Below are 18,171 nucleotides of genomic sequence, written 5' to 3' on the forward strand. Positions count from 1 at the left end.
AGTGATTGCTCATGTCTATTATGATATATGTTTGCATATGCTGTGTGCCAAATTGTTGGAAAACTTTTTCCTAGCAGTACCTGTAAGGTTAGCTGTGGGCACCCTCTGTGGTGACACCTCGCAGTATTGCCTATATACCCCTGCTGATCCGACTCCAACTTCAGTTCCTTCTTTCTGCTAGTGAAAGTCATTGGAGCTTCTGACTTTCTTGCTTCGCAAGTACTTAGTCCCTAGCAAAGCTTTCGTTTGTTGTATAGATTAGTTGTTTGTAGTAGTTAGTTTAGGGTTATTTCCTCCTCTTTCCCCTCCGCCCCCCGACTCAGAAATAACTTCCGCAACTAGGCACAGGCACACGGAGTCAGCTCCAGCACCATGTGTGTCAGCCAGCCTGCCGGCACCTAAGAAGGCGCAACAAAAATCTGAGTGGGCACGGGATGCCAGCTAACATTCTCTCCAACTTCATCATCCCCATTGCCTACACCGTGCTCACTTTCACTACAATTCAGTGGCACCAGGCACAATATACAGGGGCAAGACAGGCATTATAGACCAGCCTCCTCTTTATCGCCTGCACCTCACCAGCCTTCGCCACGACAAGCTCACAAAATATATGGTTCCTCATCACTGCCCCCTTCTTCAAGGGGATCACATAGGTCACCCTATTTTCCAGTACTTTTGGTGCAGCACATGATCATGAAGCGTGTTTTCATCCCAATACTTCTCTCCTAACAGATTGGCATACTGACAACACAGGAATGCATACCATTGCAACTATCCTTCTCATTGGTCAACACATCACCATTACAAATGACTGGCATACCACGCACCTTGCTGCCTCAGACATTTCTCTGTACACAGATCCACAACCTCTCCCACACTGCTACACAGGCAGGAGGTCACAGAGACATCCTTCACCTTACATCCCGCAGCTCAACAATCCGAATCTGAGGAGAGCCAAATATCTGAAATGGAGGAAGATTAGCCAGATATTTCACCGACTGACCACTCCTCCTCATCCCCAGATGAAGCCGTTATCCTGGATGATCAGTCACCACCAGATGACCTGAAGCAGTTTCAGGATCTCTTTAAAAGAGTGTCTGCTAGCCAAGACATGCAACTAACTGAGGTACAAGAGAAGCAACACCGCCTTCTGAAAAACCTTCTAGCCCTCCCAATATGCAAAAATTGTGATTCCAAGAGATGAGGACATTATGGAGGCTGCCAGACCCCAGTGTCCATGCCTCCAATTAATAAGGTGTAGATTAAAAAGTATTTTGTCACCCTGAAGGGCGCTGACTTTTTATTTTCCCACTCACAACCTAACTCTTTGGTAGATGCTGCTCAACAGAGATTCAGGCTTCCACAATACAAAAATATCTGCCGATAAGGAGAGCAAACTCAAGGATCTCTTTGGAAGGAAGGTTCACTCCTCACCAACCCTGCTTCTCCACATAGCTAATTATGCAGCCCTGCTGTACAACCACAACTTTGGCAGCTATACCACGCTCATGGCCCTCATCAAACACCTGCTGGATTAAAAGAGGCCAATATTAAAATACATTGTCCATAAGGGGTATGCTTCAGCAAGAACATCTCTCCAAATAGCCCTTGATGTGGCTGATGTGGCAGCTCGTGCTATGGTGACATCGACAGTTACGAGGAGGGCCTTGTGGCTACAGTACGCTGCGGTCCCCCATGAGCTGCAAACGAAAGAGGAACACTACCCTTTTGATAAGCAAAAATTATTCTCCAGAAAGACAGATGAGGTTCTACACTTGACTAAAGACTCAAGAACCACCCTTCGTACCTTGGGTATGTACATTCCACCATAAGTTCCAAAGACATTGTGATTTTTCATATTGAAGATACCAGCAGCAAGACTTCAGCCAATCTAGAGCAAGACAGCGGCCTCAGAGGAGGCATCCTCAGAACAATCATAACTCGAACCAGCAGTCTAAAAAGCAGCAGGTTTGAGGTCCTGGTCGAGGGCTTGCAGAATTTCCCCTTGCTGAGTCACCCCGAATATTCCGCCCCAACCTTCCACCATCGTTTGAGACCATTTCACCGTCGCTGGGCCGCCATCACATTGGATTGTTGGGTCTGGAGATGGTAACATCCGGCTACACCATTCCATTCACAACACTTACCCCTCACTTCTCCACTCTCCCTCTCCCTCTTCAGGGACCCCTCTCATGAAGATTTACTGAAAAAGGAGGTCTATCAACTTCTCAACATTGGAGCAGTGCCCGAGACGGTGCCTGAAGAGTTCAGAGTCAGGTGCTTCTGTTCCCACTATTTCCTCATAGTGAAGAAGACGGGTGGTTGGAGGCCTATTCTAGACCTTTATAGTTTGAATCAATACCTTCAGAAACAACGATTCAAAAATAGTGACTCTATCATCCATAATCTAGTGTTAGAGAAAGGAGACTGGTTTGCAGCCCTCAACCTGCAAGACACCTACTTTCATATCACTATACACCCCACGCACAGATGATTCCTATGCTTTATGGTTGGATCAGAGCACTATCAGTACGGCATCTTGCCTTTCGGCCTCTCATCAGCACCCAGGGTGTTCTCAAAGACACTTGCTGTTGACAAGGCATACCTGCGCTGACAAGGAGTTATGATATTCCCTTACCTTGAGGACTGCGTAATAAAAGGACCATCCACTACAGATACACTCCGTATGATACTAATAACCAGACAAATGTTCAAGCTTCTCGGTCATATCCTCAACAAACACAAATCAACTCTGACCTACACGGATCCTAGAATTCATAGGCGCTCAACTAGAGTCTGCTACAGCAAGAGCATACCTACCATTACAACGGTTCCAAACAATCCAGGACCTTGTATTCGCAGTCACAACCAGTTCTACAGTGTCAATACTTACTGAAATATGGAATCACTGTGTTTGTCTGATATGCTGTTTATAAGGAATTTAATGTCAAGAGACACTACCAGTCGAGACATAGCATATACGACAAGCTAACAGGGCGCGACCGCAGTGAAAAGTTGAAGCAACTTGAACCTGTTTTAATGTCACAACAGCGATTTTTCACAAGAGCCCGTGAGTCAAATGAAAATGCCACAAGGGCAAGCTATGAGGTGGCAACATTAATTGCTAAAAATTGCAAATCTTTTGCTGAGGGTGACTTTATCAGAGAATGCATTATGAAAATGGTTGAGAATATCTGTCCCAAGAAGAAGCAAGAGTTTGCCAACATTTGCCTGGCTCGTAACACTATAGAACGGAGAATTGAAGAGATTTCATCAGATATTAAGAGACAGTTGACGTCCACAGGAGTGGATTTTGACTTCTTTTCAATAGCCTGTGATGAAAGCACGGACCTATCTGACACAACTCAGTTGCTGATTTTTATGAGAGGGGTGGACGATGAAATGAATGTGACTGGAAGAGCTTCTTGACCTCCAGAGCCTTACGGACCAAACAAGAGGAAAAGATTTATTTGTTTCTGTTAGTTCCACCATAGATTACATGAAACTGCCTTGGAACAAAGTTACTGGGATTATTACTGATGGGGCACCTGCAATGGTTGGTGAACGAAGTGGATTATCAACCCTAATCTGTAACAAGGTGATCGAAGAAGGAGGCAAAGCTATTAAACTCCATTGTATCATTCATCAACAAGTTCTCTGTGCTAAACATCTCAAATATGATCATGTTATGAAACCGGTGCTAAAGACTATTAATTATATTCGCTCTAAAGCCCTGTGCCACCACCATTTTAAACAGTTTCTACTGGACATCCAGGCTGAATACGAAGATGTTTTATAGCACAACGATGTAAGATGGCTCAGTCGGGGGTTTGCACTGCAGCGTTTCTACTCTCTCAGAAAGGAAATCGGAGAATTCTTGGAAACAAAGGGACAACCAATGCGAGAACTATCTGATTCTATTTGGCTGGGTGATTTGGGGTTTCTAGTTGACATAACAAAGCATCTGAATGTACTGAACACGAGTCTTCAGGGGAAAGATGCAGCGGTGAACCAGCTTTATTCACACTTCAAAGCCTTTGGAACAAAGCTGCAACTTTTCATAAGGCAGTTGTCACAAACACAGCCCAATACCATACATTTTTCAGCGTTGCAGGAAATAATGAACAGTTTTCCACAGGACAATATCAGTGCGCAAACGAGCAGGTATGCAGCAGACATGGCATCTCTGGCTGGGGAGTTTAAACGGCGCTTTCAGGATTTTGCAGCTATTGAAAAGGAGATCAGCCTTTTCTCCTCTCCATTCTCTGTTGACCCTGATGATGCTCCAGATCAGCTGCAGCTCGAGCTCATTGAGCTGCATTGTGACAGCGAGTTACGCAGTCGTCACCAACAGCTATCTCTTGTGAACTTTTACCGCCAACTGGATAAGAGCCGGTTTCAAGAGATTCGAACATTGGCTAAGAAAATGCTGAGCTTGTTTGGCTCAACATATATGTGTGAGAAGACATTCTCTGCTCTGAACTTTAACAAGAACCGTGTGAGGACAAGACTAAGTGACGCACCTGCGTGACATTTTGCGCATCAAAACCACTGCCTTTGAACCAGACCTAGCCTATGTGCTGCAGTCCAGATCTCAGTTTCACCCTTACATTAGTGCAGGCAAGTTTTTTTTTTCAATTGAGATGAATACATTGTAAAATCTCAGTTAATGTCAGTTGGTCTAAATCAGTTATAAATATATTTGGACACAACATGTATACTTGGTGTTATGTTCCTGTTCATATTTTTTGAACTTAAAAGTTGACAGACAACCTTTATTACCAATAATATGTAATGTACTTTACAGTGTTCCTGACATATTTCAGCTTCCTGGATTTTTTTTTCATCTGGCCTTCAGATATGAAAGGCAGAGTGATTTAACACCTGTTTAGATTTGTCATCCATGTGACGAAATGAAAAGTATGCCGTTTGCAATAAACTTTGCATAAAATAGTTAATTTGCATTTTATTTTAATGGTTCAAAGAATGTCAGGCAAAATGGTCGGCCCTCACGCATGTTCACTTCATCAAATCTGGCCCTCTTTTTGAAAAAAGTTTGGACACCCCTGCTCTAGGGGATGCCTTTCTCCTCAACTGGAGAGGCCCCCTCTTATATGTTTTTCCTCCCACTCTACTCATTCCCAGAGTCCTCAAGAAGCTCAACAGAAATGGGGCAACAGTCATTCTCATAGCCCCATTTTGGGCATGACAGATGTGGTTTCCCTATCTGTATCAGATGTCTCCTCAACCACCCTATCATCTCCCCAGATATCATGACCGCTTAACCCAGAACAGAAGAACCCTAATTCATCCTCAGCTCCATGCATTACAATTGACAGCATGGTTCATTGTTGGTTCAAAGAAGGGGAATTCCACTGTTCAAACCAAGTAAAAGATGTCCTCTTACGTAGCAGGAAACAATCTACTCATTCCACTTACCTCCAAAAATGGTTCAGATTCTTTTATGGTGCTCTGATAAATGGTTAGATTCATACACAGCACTTTTACATGAAATACTGGATTGTATCCTGCTTCTGAGGAGAACTGGACTGGCTCTTACTTCCCTGTTAAGTACATTTTGACAGCAATCACTGCTTTCCATAAATCAGTTGATGGTTGATCAATCTTTGCACATCCTATCACTAAGAGGTACCTCAAAGGCCTTTTGAATTTATACTTGCAACAGAGATTACCACCACCAACATGGAACCTGGAGCTGGTTCTAGAATACTCTTACCCATGCTCCCTTTGAACCACTAGCTACTGCTCTACTATCAACTCTGATGATCAAAGTTAGGTTTCTACTGGCCATTACCTCCACACGCAGATTTGGGGAACTGGTGGTCTTAATGGTAGTGCCATCATATACCACATTTAATAAGGACAAGGTTATATTGCATCCACATCCCTCAAGTCTGTTTGGACTTCCACATAAACGAACCAATTGTCCTTTCATCCTTCTACCCTAAGCCACACGTAAATAGTCGAAAGGATATGCTTCACACTCTGGACGTGCACAGAGTATTTGCTTTCTATATAGACAAGTCTCGATCTTTTCATGAATCAGACTGACTGCTAATTTCAGTGGTGGAACATTACAAAGTTGAACCTCTCTCATCATAATGCATCTCCAGACTTAGTTTCCTACATAGTGAAGTGCTATGCCATACGAAATAAACCATTTCCAGAGTTTCGCAACCTTTTTTAAATAAAGTACCCCTTTAAAAAAAATTAGAAATACCCCCAGTACCTACAGTTCTTCTTCGGGGATGTCCCCAGGGGTGCTCCAGTATGAGTGCTGGGCTTGCCCCGACGCCGCAGATGGAAGCTTGTGATGAGCAGTGTTCGGCTGGACCGCGCATGTGCCGCGGGCTCGCAGCTTTCGTGCTCTTTTCTGACTCGCATGGTCCTGCCCCCCACCAGTTCCTCTTCACTGCCTCAGGCTGCAGACGCTTGGAACCGCGCTCTTCACTTGCTCACTAAATTAGACTATTTCTAGTTTTTCCCCCTTGTACATATACCTTATTTCTCTTTCGCCTTTATTTCCCTCATTTCTTCCAAAAAACCACAACCAAAGAATAACAAAACTTGAACGGGAATAAGAATAAAAGCCGCGTGTTGTTCTTATCTCCCGCTTCTCAGCTGTTTTCCCTTCCACTCCTTTGTACATAGTTTAAAAAAACAAAACAAAAAACCCCCCCACAAACAGAAAGAAAGAAAGAAACAACAGGAGATAAAGACAACATAATAGAGACATTATCACCACATTATCTCTACCTAGAGATAAGACTCAGCTAAGAGGACTTCAGGGAAACCGGCAAAATGTCAGCTGCCTGCTTCAAGAAATGCAGCTCTTGCCGGGAGGCAATGCCAGCCTCCGATGGTCATTCTGAGTGTATCCGGTGTCCGGGGGAATCCCATGTCCCCCAAAAATGTACCCACTGCACCAGACTTACCTCTAGCCAGGAAGGACAGAGAGGTGTCTTCGGATGCTTCTCTTTGATAGAGCCCTGCAGCCCCAGCAAACTGATCCAGACCAACAGCTTCACAAGTGCGGGGCTTCTTTCCCAATTACAGGACTTAAGAAAAAGCCTAGGATCTCTCCCACAAGATCCCTATCAGCTGTCCTGAATACCTGAGAGCCAACCTGAAAGACCGGGGACTTCTGGCGCGGCTCAGCCAGGTCCCCTTGTCTCAACGGCTCCAAAGCCGAAACGACCATGGGAGCCTTTGCATGTGCAGGCTCGCCAGGCAGCATTGCCTCAGCTGCTGCCTCTGCCTCCCTTGCAGAGAGCTGAGTCGGCTCCGAGATCGGACCCGGAGCCGATCATCATGGCACCCTCAACGCTCCCAAGCCTCTGTGCGGTGCCGACCTGCCTCCCTGCCGGCGTGGCGCCAGCTGCTGCAGCTGCCTCTGAGCTCCCGGCGCTGATTAACACCGTGCCAGCTGTCTCTGCAGCAAACGCCGGCACATCAGGAGGTCCGGGTCCTGCTCCTTTGATCTCCCCGGGCCGGAGCTCTTCTCACTCCTGCCTTCTCTCGCCGGCGCTGTCCTCGCCTCTCCCGGTGCCTCGTTCTCCACGCCGCTATAGCCATTGGCATGGGTCCCCCCATGCCTCTTCCAGGCTGCCTTCACCATTCCTGGCTGCTGCACCTTCCCACCGCAGACACCACTATAGGCAGCTTTCTGTCTCCTGCTTCTTCCAGGGCATCAGACATCCATTCCTGTTCGCTCTGTTCTCCGTACCGATACTACGCCCGTTCCAACTATCACCACGACTGCTCACTGCAACATGACAAAGGTCATCACGTCGACCGCAACTCTCGAGACTCCCACAGCGGCTGTTCTTATCGATCACGTTCTGCTTACGATTATGTACCACGCAGACGCTCTCCAGCTCCTCTTACCCCACTGCACCATTGAACATCACCACCTCATCCTCCTTCAGAGACGGATCACACCGCCTTCGGGGACCACCTACCGGGGTCTTCCATCCCAGACTCGTCTCCGCCAGATGAGGCAGTCACACCGGGCGACAGCTCTCCACCAGATGACCTCCATCAGCTCCAAGAGTTGTTTAAGCGGGTGGCTATCACACAAGAGATCCCGCGGCAGGAACTCATGGACAAGCAACACAAGCTTTTCAGGAATCTGCAACCGCAGCATAGGTCTCTCCTGGCCATTCCTCTTGATGAGGGCATCCTGGAACTGGATGATGAGGTGTGGCATGCTCCAGCGTCCGCTCTTCCGACCAACAAACGGGCCGACAGGAAATATTTCATACCACCGAAGGGCATGGAATTCCCCTTTGCCCATCCACAACCTAACTCCCTAGTAGTCGACGCAGCTCAACAGAGGGCTGCCCCACACTTCAAAGGGAGGGAGGGAGGGAGCCCCACACCTCAAACATCAGGGCTCCAATAAGGACGTAAAAAGACTTGACCTTCTGGGCAGGAAGGTCTACACTTCAGCCACGTTACTCCTCAGAATCGCCAATTACTTGGCGCATCTCTCCAACCACACCTTTGACACCTTTTCATGCCTCACTCCCCTCATGGATCATCTCCCTGATTCTAAGAAATCGATCCTGAGGTCAGTAATCCAGGAGGGCTACACATCAGCAAGAACGTCCCTCCAAATATCCATGGACGTCACTGACACTGCTGCTCGCTCTGCTGCTACTGCCATCTTTATTCGCAGAGCTTCTTTCCTTCAAGCGGCGGGAGTTCCAAAGGAACTACAGGCCAAAGTCGAGGACTTACCCTTCAACAAGGATAAGCTCTTTGCAGAAACCATGGACTCAAGCTTACACTCTTCTAAAGACTCTTGAACAACCTTGAGAACTCTGGGGATGTACACTCTCCCCTTAAAGAGACGCCGGTACTCACCATACCAGCGCAGATATGACTACTCCTACATCAGGTATCAGTGGCAGCAGCAACACCAGCAACAGAGGCCCTTCGACAACCAACGCTCTCGCCAGAGGCCTCAGGCGATGCTGAAACCCAAACGGCAGGACGAACATGCCTCCCAACAACAAGCAACAGGATTGATGCATTGGTTGGGGGCAAGCAGACAGTCACAGGCAGCATCACGAATCGTACGACCCAGCTCTTTCACCACTGGCTGAGGCCCTTTCTACATCAATGGGCAAAAATCACTACGGACAGATGGGTCCTCGAGATTGAACAATCTTGCTACCCTATCCCTTTCATAGCCATCCCACCAAGCATTCCTCCCACCCAGTCCCTCTTCAGGGACCCTCCTCCGACTAGAAGTCGACCGCCTTCTCTCTCTGGGTGCCATAGAGCCAGTCCCAAAGGATTTCAGGAACAGGGGCTTTTACTCACATTATTTCCTCACTCAGAAGAAGTCCAGAGGTTGGCACCCCATCCTAGATCTCCGCTGTTTGAACAAATATCTCAAGAAACAACAATTCAAAATGATGACTTTAGCTGCCGTAATCCCTGCGTTAGATCCACAGGACTGGTTTGCCGCCCTCGACCTCCAGGATGCCTATTTCCACGTTCCTATCCATCTAGCTCACAGGAGGTTCTTGCGCTTCGTCATGGCAAAGGACCACTTTCAATACAAGGTCCTCCCCTTCGGGCTATTGTCAGCCCCCAGGGTGTTTTCAAAGGTCCTATCCGTGATCATGGCCTTCCTTCGACGCCAAGGGGTACTCATCTTCCCTTACCTGGACTATTGCCTACTCAAGTGCTCTTCTGCACACGAGTTCTCCCAGATAGTTCACTTCATGAGGCAAGTCTTTCAATCGCTCGGACTCCTCCTCAATGAGCAAAAGTCCATTTTGCGCCCCACTCAGAACATCGAGTTCATTGGGGCCTGCCTGGACTCACTTGCCAGCAGATCGTTCCTACCCTTACAGAGGTTTCAAGCCATCCAAGACCTCATTCACACCATCACCGTCAGCCCTACCGTTCCACTCATCACATGCCTCAGACTGATGGGTCATATGGCCGCCATAACATACATGGTGAAATACACCAGACTACATCTGCGTGCCCTTCAGTACTGGCTGACTCTCGTATACGACCACACCAGATACGATCTCCACAGGCCGGTAACGCCACCTGGCGTTCTCCAATCACTCCTATGGTGGACCAGCCACACAAACCTACTATCAGGTATACCTTTCCATTGGCAGGAGCCACTCCACCAAATCACAACGAATGCCTCCCTACTAGGCTGGGGGGCTCACATGGGCTCCCTCTCAGTCCAAGGCCAATGGTCCCCACAAGAAGCATGGCTACACATAAACCTTCTAGAGCTACGCGCCATTTTCAACTCATGCAAATCCTTCCTCATCTACATTCGAAACACCACGGTGAGGATACTCACGGACAACATCACAGCCGTGTATTATGTGAATCGCCAAGGCGGCGCTTGCTCCTGTTCTCTATGCACGGAAGCTATCCGCTTTTGGAACTGGTGCATTTGCCACGGAATAACACCTACGGCATCCTACTTACCTGGCACCACAAACGTGACGGCAGATTTCCTGAGCAGACACTTCCATGTGAAGCATGAATGGGAAATGCACGATGGCGTCCTACGCGAGATCTTCCAACGTTGGGGTACTCCCCCAATGGACCTCTTTGCAACTCCCGTCAATACAAAATGCCGCAAGTACTGCACCAGGGCGGGCCTAGGCCACGCATCCCTGGGGGCCGCCTTCCTTACGACTTGGCATGGACCCCTCCTCTATGCATTCCTCCTCATACCTCTGATCCCCAAAGTCCTTCAGAAGCTGAAGGCGGACATGGCAACACTAATCCTCATAGCTCTGGGCTGGCCTCGCCAGCACTGGTTTCCATTCTTCCACCATCTCTCCTCGTGGACACCAATCCACCTTCCGCCTCTCCACAGTCTCCTCCTACAAGACCAAGGACGCCTGAAACACCCACAGATAAAAATGCTGAACCTAACAGCATGGTTCCTAACTGGCTGACTCTGTTCGAATCCCTCTGCTCCGTTCCAGTCCAGCACATCCTAGTACACAGTAGACGACAAACCACGAGAAAAACTTACAAGTGGTGCATATTCTCCTCTTGGTGTACCTCGAACCACCAGGATCCGACACATCCGTCGATCCCCTCCGTCCTGGACTACGTGTTGCACCTAAAGAACAAAGGCCTTGCGTTAGCCTCCATCAGGGTGCACCTCGCAGCAATTTCAGCATTCACATCACTGATAGATGGCGTTTCTGTCTTCGCCCATCCTACTACTAAGAGATTTCTCAAAGGCCTTACCAACATGGGCCCACCGCATGACCCAGTCCCACCGGTGTGGAGCCTGGATATAGTCCTTGATGCCCTAATGAGGCTGCTGTTCGAGCCTCTGGCGACTGTATCCTTGTATTTCCTCTTTGAAAACCATTTTCCTGCTTGCCATAACATTGGCACGCAGCGTAAGTGAGCTTTCCGCCATGATGGCCACGCTACCATATACAGTTTTCTGTAAGGATGGAGTAGTCTTGAGACTACACCCAAGATTCATACCCAAAATCGTCTTACATTTCCATGTCAACGAACCAGTGATCCTGCCAACCTTTTTCCTGAAGCCCCATGCCTCACCACGAGAAGCTGCCCTACACTTCTTGGACACGCGCAGGGCCTTAGCTTTCTACATAGATCGCACTAAATCTTTCAAGCGTATGGACCACTTATTCGTCTCCCTGGCACAGAGGTCAAAGGCCTATCTTCCCAGAGGATTTCCAATATCGTAACCTCATGCATAATGCAATCGTACGCAGTGAAAGGCTTACCCCTTCCATCCCAACCATGCGCCCACTCCACTAGAACCATGGTCACATCTATAGTGTTTCATAGAGGGGTTTCTCTGAAGGACATCTGCAGGACGGCGACCTGGTCCTCACATGAGACTTTTGCCAAACACTATTCTATTTCTCTAATCACTCGTTCAGATGGGGGCAGTGGCGACTGCGGTGCTCTCCACAGCGGATAAATAGGGACTCCTTGCCGTCCTTCCGTTCTGGCGACTACTGCTATGCAGTCACCTATAGTGGAGCACCCGCGGGGACATTCCCGAAGAAGAAAGAGAAGTTACTCACCTTCGGTGCAGTAACTGTCGTTCTTCGAGATGGTGTTCCTGCGGGTGCTCCGCTACCCGCTCTCCTCCCCGCTTCGGAGTCCCCCTCCCCTCTCTCTCTATGTTCTTGTCTCTTAGGGTATGTCTACACTACAAAGTTAGTTCGAACTAACGGACGTTAGTTCGAACTAACTTTAATAGGTGCTACACTAGCGCTCCGCTAGTTCGAATTTGAATCGAACTAGCGGAGCGCTTAGTTCGAACTAGGTAAACCTCATTTTACGAGGACTAACGCCTAGTTCGAACTAGCTAGTTCGAACTAAGGGCTGTGTAGCCCTTTAGTTCGAACTAGTGGGAGGCTAGCCCTCCCCAGGTTTCCCTGGTGGCCACTCTGGCCAACACCAGGGAAACTCTATGCCCCCCTCCCGGCCCCGGACCCCTTAAAGGGGCATGGGCTGGCTACGGTGCCCGTGCCAGGTGCAAGCCTGCCAGCACCCAGCTAGCAGACCCTGCACCTGGCACGGCACAGAGCCACCCACCCGATGCCCCCCAGCCCACCCCCTCTTGCCGGGACCAGGCTGGCGGCTCCCGGGAGCTTGCCCTGGACCGCAAAAGGCGGGCACCTTCCTGGGCTAGTGCGGACATCATGGACCTCGTCCACGATCTCCGCACTAGGCACAGGAAAGTGGCCGTCTAGGGCAGGAGAGCTGCCAGCCTGGCCACCCAGGAGCAGGTGTGCATGAAAATCAAGGGGGTCCACTGAGACCCCCGACACTGAGCCCTGAGCTTACAATGGCCGTCCTGGGTCAGACCAAAGGTCCATCTAGCCCAGTAGCCTGTCTGCTGACAGCGGCCAACCCTAGGGACCCTGGAGGGGATGGACCGAGGACAGTGACCAAGCCATTTGTCTCGTGCCATCCCTCTCCAGCCTTCCACAAACTTTGGGCAGGGACACCACTCCTACCCCCTGGCTAATAGCACTCCATGGACCCAACCTCCATGACTTGATCTCACTTCCCTTTAAACTCTGTTCTAGTTGTAGCCTTCACAGCCTCCTGCAGCAAGGAGTTCCGCAGGTTAACTATTTGCTTTGTCAAGAACAACTTTCTCTTACTAGTTTGAAGCCTGTTACCCATTCCTTTCCTTTGGTGTCCTCTAGTCCTTCTTTATGGGAACTCAGGAAGAACTTTTCTGAATGCACCCTCTCCACCCAACCCCTGCTTTTAGAGACCTCTATCCTGTCCCCCCTCCGTCTCCTCTTTTCTAAGCTGAACAGTCCCAGTCTCTGTAGCCTTTCTTCATCTGGGACCTATTCCCAACCCCGATCATGTTAGTTGCCCTCCCTTCTCCCAGCCTTTCTCTTCCCCTCTCCCACCTCCTTTTCCCAGTCTCCCCCAGTTTTTTCCAATAAAGACAGTCAGTGTTGGAAGAAACGTTATCTTTATTTTGTACATCAATAAGAAGGGGGGCTAGGGAAGGGTAAGTGGAAGGAGGTGAGGGAGGAATGGGGTACGAGCCCCCGATGGGGAGGACTGGGCTGGCTCTGCGGGCTTTTGGGGGTGGAAGCTCTCCTGCAGCCCCCCAATTGCCCCCTCTCCCCAGATGGCAGCCTGCGGCAAGTGCAGCCGGGCTGATGGCCGAGTGGTGTGATGTGCCCAGTGTGGGTACTCCGGGCACTCCAAGCCAGAACTTCTTTGCAAGCGGGGCACCCCTTAGAACTGTGTGTCCGGGGTGGGGGTCGGGACCCTTTAAGCGCAGCCCTCGGCTAGCCTGAGACAGCATCTCCACGCTCTAAGTCCTCCTCTGATGCCCTGCCGGCACTGCTTCCGGCCATCCTTAAGCCCTGTTCAGAGTCCACTCAATGTGGACTTGCTAGTTCGAATTAGCAAAACGCTAATTCGAACTAGTTTTTAGTTCTAGACGCGTTAGTCTGAATTAGCAAGTTAGTTCGAACTAGCGCTATAGTGTAGACGTACCCTTACAGACTCCGACGCGATCTCGAGAAACTGGCGGGGGGCCGGACCGCGCGAGACAGAAAAGAGCATGAAAGCCACAAGCCCACGGGCGGTCCGGCTGAACAGTGCTCATCACAAGCTACCGTCTGTGGCACCGGGGCAAGCCCAGCACCTATAGTGGAGCACGCGCAGGGACACCATCTCAAAGAACGAACGTTACTGCACCGAAGGTGAGTAACTTTGCTTTTTCAGACACACACAATTTTTTTTTTTACCATTTTTCTACCATTGCAACACATTTGTTTAAACAACTTAATCCTAGCCAGGGGAGCGATGAAATTTTTGTGTTTGTATTAAAAAAAAAAAAAAAGTACAAAAATAATAAAGCGTAAAAATTAATACAAAAATTCAGTTTTCTCCAAATTTCAGTTGTGTTGAAGTACCCCCCAGACTTCTCCCGAGTACCCCCCGTACCACTGGTTGAGAAACAGTGACCTAGAGCACACACTACGAGAGCCCCTGGCAACATCTACGCCTTTCCTTCGCAAAGTGCCCCTTATGGATATTTGCCAAGCGGCCACATGGTCCACCAACGATACCTTTATGAAACATTTACGCAATTTCTCAGACCTTATCTAATGATATTACAGTGGCCTCTGCAGTACTCTCCACTGACCAATCCATGATTTAGTAACCTGCCTTCCATATATTCCGTGTACTGCTACCCAGTCACCAACAGTTGAGCACCAACGGGGACACCACTTGAAGAGGAAGTTACTCACCTGTGCAGTAACCACTGTTCTTTGAAATGTGTGTTCCCGTAGGTGCTCCACTACCTGCCCTCCTCCCCGTTTCGGAGTCTCTTACTTTCTTTCAGATAGCTGGGTGGACTCGAGGAACTGGCAGGAGCCAGACTGTGCATGATCAAAAGGGCATGAAGGGTGTGAGACGCAGAGTCCTTTGCTGAAATCGATGGGGACGTGCTGAGGTCCTGCAACAGGTGACTGTGCGAGGAGGTGATCTGCAAGGGGATGCCGTTTCATATCCCTTCCCCGACCATGCAGTTGGTGCCGGATGCCTCTGACATGGGCTAAGAATCCCACCTCAGGAAGCTACAGACTCAAGGGATATGGTCTCCAGCAGACCTCTCCCTCCACATCAACATCAGGCAGCTGAGGGCTATTTGTCTCTCATGCAGTGTTTTCCTTCCATAGTTCTGAAAGAGGTGTGTTTCAATATTGAGGGATAACATCACAGCAATATTTTATATAAACAGGGTAGTTCTCGCTCTTATCCCCTATGCCGGGAAGCCCTCCTCCTGTGGAAATTCTGTGTCACTCACAACATTCACTTGGTGGCCTCTTACCTCCCTGGGGCACAGAATGCATCAGCGGATTGCTTCAGCAGGTCCTTTGAGGGGCACGAGTGGTCCCTCAGGGCAGATGTGGTTCTGTATATTTTCTGCGTATGGAAGTTTCCCCATTTGGACCTTTCTGCAACTCGAGGCAACAGGAAGTGCCACCACTTTTGCTCCTTCTTCAGCCACAGTCCGGGGTCCTTGGGATATGGTCTAATGGTCCCCTGGACCCAGGGTCTCCTGTATACCTTTCTCCCATTTTCCTTAATCCACAAGGTGATCCTCAGAGTCAGGGAGTTTAAGGCTTCCATGATCCTAATAGCCCCAGCATGGCCTCACCAGCATTGGTTCCCGGCTCTCCTTGAGTTCCCAGTGGAGCAGCCATTGGCCCTTCCCCTGTACCCAGACCTGATCTCTCTGGGATTTGGTAGACTTTGGCACCCGAACTTCCGATCCATGCACTTTATGGCATGGAAGCTCCCTAGCTAAGGGTATGTCTACACTAGAAAGTTAGTTCGAACTAACGGACGTTAGTTCGAACTAACTTTCCTATGCGCTACACTAGCGCTCCGCTAGTTCGAATTTGAATCGAACTAGCGGAGCGCTTAGTTCGAACTAGGTAAACCTCATTTTACGAGGACTAACGCCTAGTTCGAACTAGCTAGTTCGAACTAAGGGCTGTGTAGCCCTTTAGTTCGAACTAGTGGGAGGCTAGCCCTCCCCAGGTTTCCCTGGTGGCCACTCTGGCCAACACCAGGGAAACTCTATGCCCCCCTCCCGGCCCCGGACCCCTTAAAGGGGCACGGGCTGGCTACGGTGCCCGTGCCAGGTGCAAGCCTGCCAGCACCCAGCTAGCAGACCCTGCACCTGGCACGGCACAGAGCCACCCACCCGATGCCCCCCAGCCCACCCCCTCTTCCCGGGACCAGGCTGTCGGCTCCCGGGAGCTTGCCCTGGACCGCAAGAGGCGGGCACCTTCCTGGGCTAGTGCGGACATCGTGGACCTCGTCCACGATCTCCGCACTAGGCACAGGAAAGTGGCCGTCTAGGGCAGGAGAGCTGCCAGCCTGGCCACCCAGGACCAGGTGTGCATGAAAATCAAGGGGGTCCACTGAGACCCCCGACACTGAGCCCTGAGCTTACAATGGCTGTACTGGGTCAGACCAAAGGTCCATCTAGCCCAGTAGCCTGTCTGCCAACAGAGGCCAACCCTAGGGACCCTGGAGGGGATGGACCGAAGACAATGACCAAGCCATTTGTCTCGTGCCATCCCTCTCCAGCCTTCCACAAACTTTGGGCAGGGACACCACTCCTACCCTCTGGCTAATAGGACTCCATGGACCCAACCTCCATCACTTTATCTCACTTCTCTTTAAACTCTGTTCTAGTTCTAGCCTTCACAGCCTCCTGCAGCAAGGAGTTCCACAGGTTGACTATTTGCTTTGTGAAGAACAACTTTCTCTTACTAGTTTCAAGCCTGCTACCCATTCCTTTCCTTTGGTGTCCTCTAGTCCTTCTTTATGGGAACTCAGGAAGAACTTTTCTGAATGCACCCTCTCCACCCAACCCCTGCTTTGAGAGACCTCTATCCTGTCCCCCCTCCGTCTCCTCTTTTCTAAGCTGAACAGTCCCAGTCTCTGTAGCCTCTCTTCATCTGGGACCTGTTCCCAACCCCTGATCATGTTAGTTGCCCTCCCCTCTCCCAGCCTTTCTCTTCCCCTCTCCCACCTCCTTTTCCCAGTCTCCCCCAGTTTTTTTCAATAAAGACAGAGTCAATGTTGGAAGAAACGTTATCTTTATTTTGTACATCAATAAGAAGGGGGGCTAGGGAAGGGTAAGTGGAAGGAGGTGAGGGAGGAATGGGGTACGAGCCCCCGATGGGGAGGACTGGGCTGGCTCTGCGGGCTTCTGGGGGTGGAAGCTCTCCTGCAGCCCCCCAATTACTCCCTCTCCCGAGATGGCAGCCTGCGGCAAGTGCAGCTGGGCTGATGGCTGAGTGGTGTGATGTGCCCAGTGTGGGCACTCAGGGCACTCCAAGCCAGAACTTCTTTGCAAGCGGGGCACCCCTTAGAACTGTGTGTCCGGGGTGGGGGTCGGGACCCTTTAAGCGCAGCCCTCGGCTAGCCTGAGACAGCATCTCCATGCTCTAAGTCCCCCTCTTATGCCCTGCCGGCACTGCTTCCGGCCATCCTTAAGCCCTGTTCAGAGTCCACTCAATGTGGACTTGCTAGTTCGAACTAGCAAAACGCTAGTTCGAACTAGTTTTTAGTTCTAGACGCGTTAGTTCGAACTAGCTTAGTTCGAATTAACTAATTCGAACTAAGTTAGTTCGAACTAGCGCTGTAGTGTAGACGTACCCTAAGTGCCTTTTGAGAATCAGTGTTCAGACCGAGTTCAGACTGTTCTCTTGGGCAGTCACAAACTCTCTACAAGGGCTTCTGACCTGGTGAAATGGAAACGCTTTGTACTCTGGTCAGATGGTAAGGGGTTTTCACCTATGGAGGTCCCAGTTCCAGCCGTTTTGCATTACCTCCCGGACCTTAGTGGTTATCTCCATTCAGGATCGTGTGGCAGGTCTGTTTTCATGGACTCTATGGTGCATCGGATTTTTAAGGGGTTGGATAGGGTTTTCCCCCAGGTGCGTAATCCTCTGGCCCCCAGGACCTAAACCCATGTTCTCTAAGCTCATGGGACCTCCCTTCGAGCCCTTGACAATGTGTGTTCTACACCTGTCCTGGAAGGTGTCCTTCCTTGTGGCCATTACCTCTGCTAGGCAGGTTTTAGAG

At 49.8% G+C, this 18,171-nt stretch overlaps 1 protein-coding gene and 1 long non-coding RNA gene across 6 annotated transcripts in view; one reads left to right on the top strand and one right to left on the bottom strand.

Moving 5' to 3' along the window:
- LOC142829966 (uncharacterized) overlaps positions 1-11,145 on the bottom strand; it is a 66,267-nt gene extending 55,122 nt beyond the window's left edge. The window contains exon 1 of the long non-coding RNA XR_012904945.1: positions 11,054-11,145. This is a non-coding gene — a long non-coding RNA (uncharacterized LOC142829966). The remainder of the gene's footprint in view (positions 1-11,053) is intronic.
- The window catches only part of CPLANE1 (ciliogenesis and planar polarity effector complex subunit 1), a 171,681-nt gene that overhangs the window by 81,254 nt on the left and 72,256 nt on the right, over positions 1-18,171 (top strand). The window lies entirely within an intron of this gene.

This window comes from Pelodiscus sinensis, chromosome 6, assembly GCF_049634645.1.
Source record: "Pelodiscus sinensis isolate JC-2024 chromosome 6, ASM4963464v1, whole genome shotgun sequence".
NCBI classification, from domain to species: domain Eukaryota; kingdom Metazoa; phylum Chordata; order Testudines; family Trionychidae; genus Pelodiscus; species Pelodiscus sinensis.